Source organism: Dipodomys merriami, unplaced genomic scaffold, assembly GCF_024711535.1.
Source record: "Dipodomys merriami isolate MVZ:Mamm:240054 unplaced genomic scaffold, mDipMer1.0.p SCAF_100, whole genome shotgun sequence".
Taxonomy (NCBI): Eukaryota; Metazoa; Chordata; class Mammalia; order Rodentia; family Heteromyidae; genus Dipodomys; species Dipodomys merriami.
The window spans coordinates 606,180-613,499 of record NW_027202272.1 but is presented as its reverse complement, the minus strand read 5'-3'; positions in this window follow the sequence as shown (position 1 = coordinate 613,499).

Sequence of the window (7,320 nt, the reverse complement as noted above, 5' to 3'; positions counted from 1 at the left end):
TATATGTGTACATTGAGTATTCTAGCTTGACTTGCCTCTTGTTCCATTTTTCATTTAGTCTATATCTTTGCAATTATTCCTCCCTGGTTTCAACTTCCTGATAGTCATTCTGTTAAAGTGTCTGTTAATATTTTGAAAGGTTTATATACATTCCATGAAGTTTCAATCCTGCATATATTTGAACTGATGTCCACTTATATTTTCATAATTCATTCATCTGCAATAACAATTTGCAAGACTGGAGACGTGAAGCACCTAGACATGATTTTATTCTCATCCATTTGGAAGATTAATCTTTAGTCAAAAAGAAAGTTTAAAAATGGCTTAGAATGTATTCTTTTTTTTTAATTTAATTTTATTTTATTTGAGAACATACTGTACAGAGGGGCTACAATTACATGGGCAGGATAATGCATACATTTCTTACCAAGCATTGCAGCCTCCTCCTTTGTTTACCCTTCACCTCCCTTCCCCGCCTTCCCCCTCCCCCCACCCAATTATACCCCCCTCCCCCCCCACACCGACATTGTAAAGCTGGTTTTGACATGACATTTTGTACTTCTCATTGTTGCAACAGGTCCACCTGAATCCTTAAACGACTTGTTTGTCCCCATCTCCTCCACATGTTATACTGACATCAAATATAGTGAAAGCGGGGGTTACACTGTGGGGGAGGGACATACAAAGCAACAAAGAAATAATCTTATAAATGCGTTAGAAACACATGCATGAAATAAACGAAAACATTAAAATACATATTTAAGGGTTCATTTTCCTAACATCACATTATCTGACCTTTTCCACTTGACTCATACCTATACTAGATATTGCAAATAAGGGAAACCATGGGACCTATGCTTTTTTGGGCCTGGCTTACTTCACTTAATATAATTTTTTCCAAACCTTTCCATTTCCTAACAAATGGGGCAATGTCATTCTTTCTGATGGAGGCATAGAATTCCATTGTGTATATATACCACATTTTCTTGATCCATTCATCTACTGAGGGGCATCTGGGTTGGTTCCATATCTTAGCTATGGTAAATAATGCTGCAATAAACATAGTTGTGCTGATAGCTTTAGTGTGGTCTTGTTTGTAAACATTTGGGTAAATGCCCAAAAGTGGGATTGCTGGATCATAGGGGAGATCTATGTGAAGTCTTTTGAGGAACCTCCATACTGCTTTCCAAAGTGGTTGAACAAGTTTACATTCCCACCAACAATGAAGTAAGGTTCCTTTCTGTCCACATCCCCTCTTTGGAAAGCAGTATGGAGGTTCCTCAAAAGACTTCACATAGAATGTATTCTTAACTACCAGGTTTTTTAAAATGGCTTTGTACAATGGTTTGCGATTATTTAATTTTACATGGGATAATATTTTCTACTACCTACAGGTTTTGCAAAAAGAAGAAAACTATAATTTACTACTATAGAGGAATATGATGGAAATAGAAGACAGATTTTATGTTCGTCACATCTCTGATGAGTACCCATCTTCAAGACTGAAAAAATCACATTTCTTAGATAGGCAAACATATGTTAGACAGATAGGGAAACATAAAAAACAATGTATGATAAGGCAACTATTTTTGACTTTTTGAAATGTACCTTACGTGATGACATTTATTTTATTAACTAATGTTTGGTTTGAAATATGAGTGGCTGCTCTATTTAACACATTTCTGGAAGGCATCTACTGAACAAGACAAATGGTGGGGGGTATTATTTCTACACTTCAATGAACGGTTGAACCTGTTTGGCATTTGTGCTGGGTAAATAAATCAACTCTATTGTAATTTGCTCCCTACACATTAAAAACTTGTAATGTCATTAAGTATCACTTACTTGTCAAATGTTATTTTGGTGAATGATTTTAAAATGTTTATTTGAAAAGTAATATACTTTCAGGAGATTAAATGTAGGTTATCATTGGTTTGAGAATGACAACATTTTTATACTACAGAACCAAGTTTTACTGAAGTACCAATGTTTTGAAGCACTAATGATCTTCTCAATTAATGTTTTACTGAATTGTATTTGACTTCTAAGTCGTTTATCTAGCTTTGGTAGACCAATTATGAATCTATCGTTCCAGGAAATATTTTTTGGCCTACTTTGTACTGAAATTTTTCATTAATCATTAGGGGAGGGATATTAAAAATACTCTTGTGACATTTGTAATCTTGTTCACTCATATGGGCTGGTCATTTGTAAATTGAAATTTTGAATTACTGTTCATTTTCTCAGATTTTGTGATATCATCTTTCATTTTAACATGCCTTGCACTTCACAATTGCTTACCGCTACTTTCTGTGTCTTAAGGAATTGGGGCCCTGAAATATTATAGGAAATGAGAAATTGAGATGAGTTTTCAATTACTTTTTGTTGGCATGTTGCATGGGCTTAGGTGAGAAGTCTTGCCCTTGTTATCTGATGATGCGGATAACTGGGACCTGGGATCCTAAGACATGTGGGTCCTGCAGAAGAATAATACCTTTTAGACATCATATCAGCAAAATTAGGGTATAATCAGTAGGAATGCTTCAGAAATATGGAGAGAAACAGTTTGAGACCAGCGAGTTAAAACAATAAAGATAGCAACAGAGTAAAATCCCTTATAGATTAGAGGAAAACAACACATTTTTTTACCATGTGAATTCAAAAGACCAAGTACACGTAGAACGTATCACAAGTTTATACCGAAGACATTGAATTGATACTTTTTATATCCTAATATATATTCTAAACCTATTTATTTATATTCCAATCTATTTATTGGCATAAATATCAATTTATTTGTCAAATTATCAATTAATTTTAGTAAGATTCACTGTGTGAAATATACAATATAAAATATATATATTTATAAATATAAATTTAAAATATATAACTATATATAATATGAGAAAATGTTTTGCATTGTTCTGTTATGGTTAGGGTATCAAAAGCAACTCTGTTTTAAAGTATTATTTCATTATCTCTACCTCAGTGTTTGGTAGAGTTAGACCTAATGCTTTACCCTTTGTAGTTGTACAGCCTAGAGGCAAGAGGAAACACTGTGATGAAACATTACCAATTTAAGGCCTAATATCGAGGAGAAACATATGGACTTCTCCTGGAGCAATGGAAATATTTGGTGATAGAAAGTCAGTAGTGTGAGTTACTGCCTGGTTGGATGGTAGACAGGCCAGGACACTAGGTAATCATGCATATGAACAATTTTTTCATCTTCTTGACTTTAGCTACTTTGAAATAGTAGGTATAATAAACAATTAGATTTTGATAAAATACCTTCTAGTCTGAACAGTTCTGTCTTAACTGTTCATCTCTCTATGATCCCTTGTAACATTTTAGTTTTGTTCCAGTAAGACAATCTATGCTGTCAGGGTAAGATATTCTGGTTGGTCTGTTCATACATGGAAGAAGGGTAAAGGGTCAGGTAGACATTTGTGACAATAAGACCTCATTTGGGAAATTTTAAACTGCAAAAATTTAGAAGTAGCTCTTAAGCAAGGCTTATATTGAATCCATTAGCTCCACAAAGGTAACTCAGTTGATATATAAGTACTTGAAAAGCCATCACCTTTTTTGGGGGGGTGGGGGGTAAAGTCATGGGGCTTGAACTGTGGGCCTGGGCACTGTCCCTCAGCTCTTCAGCTCAAGGTTTGCGCTCTACCACTTGAGCCACAGTGCCACATGCCCCCAGCCCTAAATTATCCTGATTAATTTTCAGATAGAATCTGGTTTCCTACTTGTGTATGATCTTAGGCGCTATCCATTTGATGTTATTCTTCCTGGAAATTAGAATAACTGGTACCTGGGATAGTGTATAGATCTTTCTGTCCAGTCTGGGCTTTATCTACTAGCCTCACAACAGTAGACTCCCATATAGTCAGGATTTTTATAAGCTTACCATACCTGATTTTTAAAAAATCGTTGCATTTCCTGCAGGTTCTTGAATGCTGAATTAATTTGTGTTTTCTTGGGTTCTTTTGTTTCATTTGAATATATGTGTTGACTTATTCCTCACTTTTCCTTTTCTTTCACTCACGTTCTTAAGTAAAGTGCTGAGAAACCAATTCTTCTTTCTCAAGATAGTCAAGGTGAACATTATTTAGTCCAAAGCAATTTAAGTAATATTTAAACAGCTTCATATCTATGAATGGTATATGAATGCTAAGCGCTGACAAGGGTCTTTTTATTTTCTCAGCCATCTTTGGCATACACAGACAGATCATGAATTATATGAAGATAATAAAGCTACAGATGCTTGCCAGGAGGAGAAAAAACTATTACTAATTGTTTGATAGAGAATTCCTTCTCGTGAAAGAAATATGCTGCTTGATGCAGGATTTCACAAAATCATATTGCTAGGAAGAACCTAAACCATCTCCTAACACTACCGATTTGAGGGAGATGAACTGACCTCCTGCATAATTTACTTTTGAGTCAAATAAAATCAGGCTTCCAAAAAGAGAGTAGACTTTAGAGAAACACCATGTAAATAGGTGCTTAGCTGTTTTTGTCAATTGGTGAAATAATACAGGAAAACTACAGCAAGGTAAAAATATAAAGAACTTTGCATTGAAATACTCATTTGTATATATGTGTGTGTGTGTACACGTGCCTGTACACACACGTGCATGTGCATGTGCTCCTGCATGCATTCATCATTCCTGAGGCTTGATAGTGCCTGGGCACTATCCCTAAGCTTCTGTGCCAAAGGATAGTGGTCTACCACTTTGAACAGAGGTGTCTTCAGATCTCAGCCTCCTGAGTAGTTAGCTAAGCTGATTCAGCCTCTGAGTAGCTAGTTAAATTCTTCTTGTCCTCTATGATTCATTGCTCTTTTATTCTTTCCTGAGGTAATCACAAGCCAAAGTCATAATATGTCTAATTGCTTTAAAAATACTATTACTGCTTGGCAGAAGGGACTCCAATCTATACTCTTAACTACTTAGGAGGCTTGAGAACAGAAACCAGGCCAAATTTTAGTGGACTTCCTTCTCAATCTATAGCTGGGTGTATTGGATCATTTCCACCATCCTGCACTATCTAGAGACTAAGATTGGAAGGACTGCAGGATCAAGGCCAGCCATGGTCGGAAGCTAGAAAGTTGGTGTGCAACTCTGATGCCATTGATGATGGGAAGGCTAAAAGGACAGATCAGGTGCATATTCTTGTGGAAAGGGAACCCCTATCCCAAAATTAACCACTGATATGACGCCAGCCTTGCAAGAACCATACCCCAAGTTGAAATCCCCATAATTGCCCACAACCAAAATAGATATATACATTAACATCCAAAAACATAGTACAATCTGTTCTTTGCTGTAATATAATCTTTATCCGATTATCATATGATGTGACAGAGTAGTTTCTTCACTTACTTATGATATATTTAAAAAGACCTAGAAAATTCTTTCTCACGTATTAAGTGAAAACAAATGGCAAATTGCCTCATTCCTTACATATTTGACTACCACGAAAAATTCATCTAATGAATATTATAGTAATATATTCTGATTTATTACTTTACTTTGTAACAGTTTTTAAACTTTTTGCTTCTCTGCTGAAGTTTAAGTATTCAAATAGTATCATCAAAGTATATTCCTAGGTACTTGGGGAAGTTTTGTACAAGGTTTTTAACCGATGGCTTCTAAGAATTCTTAATTGGTATATTATTTGATTTATTTTTAATTTCAATTTAATTTCATTGTAAAGGTTATGTACAGAGGGGTTACAGTTACATAAGTGAGGTAATGAGCACATTTTTTATGGAAAGAACATTGTTATCCACTCCATCGATTTTTTTTTTTTGTACACTCAAACAACTACTGATGATTTTGCTGTTGCTATTGATCAATGGGTACTTTTGCTTTCTTTGTTCATGCATTTTTTTTATTACAAAATTGATATACGCTGGTTTTACAGTTACTTAATTTAACTAAAGAGTACACTTCATTTTATTTTCTAAATTTCAAATTTTGAACTTAATTATTTTCTTTTGTTTTTTGAGGTAATTTTTTCAGAGTTGTAGGATTAGTTAATTTAATTTTTCATGATTTTTACACATGTAAATTATTCAGATATATATTTTGCTTTAAAAATGTTTAACACGTGAATTTCTAAGATTATTTTCTTAATTTTTATATGGTTGGTAAATTTAAATAAATTTATTTTCTTAAGGTACTAAACATATTTTCCAGTTAACAAATACTGTATTTTCAAGAAAGACAAACTTTATTAAGAAGGGCTTTATTACCTGGTCACTTTTTTGTAAATATTTGTACTTGAATTAAAAAAAAAAAAACGTTTAATCTGGGCATGGTGATTTGTGGCTTCCATTTTCTAGCTATGGTAGGAACTGCAAGTAGGGTTTATAAATAGGGAGAGCCTGAGAAAATATGAGACCTTAGTACAAAAATATCCAGAGTGGGGCTGGGAAGGTGGCTCAGTTGTAGAGTGCTTGCCTTGCATGAAGCCCTGGGATCGATTCCTCAACACCACATAAGCAAAAAGAAAGAAGCTGGAAATGGTGCTGTGGCTCAAGTGGTAGAACACTAGCCTTGAGCTGAAGAGCTGAGGGACAGCACGAAGGCCCTGAGTTCAGGCCCCACAACAGGACCCACAAAAAAATATCCAGAGTGAATTAAAAAAAATATCCAGAGTGAAATGAATAGAGATATAGCCATCCCTAGCGCAATATAGAGCACCTGGTTTTCATATTCTAAATCTTGAGTTAAAACTCCAATAACATCAATCTTTTGTAAAAATAAAAGGATACATGTTTCAAAATGTTTATTGTTTAAAACTCTTTGCAAAGGTTCTCATGTCTTCTATTTCTTAATTTTCAATTTACTTAATCTATAAGAATCCAAGTATATCGTGACTATTTTATTTCTACTAAATTTTAAATAGTACAAACAATACTATGATTCAATATATTAACCTACTTTTACTATTTGCGATAATTTACTCTGTTAATATGATAATATCAATATTCCAAAGGTGTGTATGTGTTGTGTGTGTGTGAGTGTTTATGTGGTTTGTGTGTGTGTGTGCTTTGTATGTACTTTGTAATGCTTGGGTGATCACTCTATTGTTTCACATATGCTGGGCCAAGTTTTTACCACTGAACTATACTGTCTAGTTATAATGTAAGTATTGTTTTAAATTATGACTTTTAAATTTTCATTCCTAGTATGTTTTTTTCAAAATTATATATGATAAAATGTGATCCATATTCTATCCACGATAACAATTTTTATTCTTATTTTATTGTTTTTTAGAATATTTCCACTGCTTTTCTACTTCCAA